Consider the following 255-nt stretch of genomic DNA (forward strand, 5'->3'; position numbering starts at 1 on the left):
GGTGCTGCTGTGGGGCTGCTGCTGCTGCTTTTTTGCTGCGGTCGTGCTGCTGCTGCTGCTCGTGGGCTAGTTGGATGATCTGCTGCTGCTGCTGCTGCTGCTGCTGTTGCTGACGTTTGCTGCTGTGGCGGTGATGCAGCTTCTGCTGCTGACCCCTCACAGGCAGCATCAGCTGCTGCTGCTTCGAAAGCTCGCAGCATTTATCTCGGTCCCTTCGGCACACAACATTGCTGCTGCTGCTGCTGCTGCTGCTGC

This window comes from Eimeria tenella, genomic scaffold (assembly GCF_000499545.2).
Source record: "Eimeria tenella Houghton genomic scaffold, Eth_scaff2467, whole genome shotgun sequence".
NCBI lineage: Eukaryota > Apicomplexa > Conoidasida > Eucoccidiorida > Eimeriidae > Eimeria > Eimeria tenella.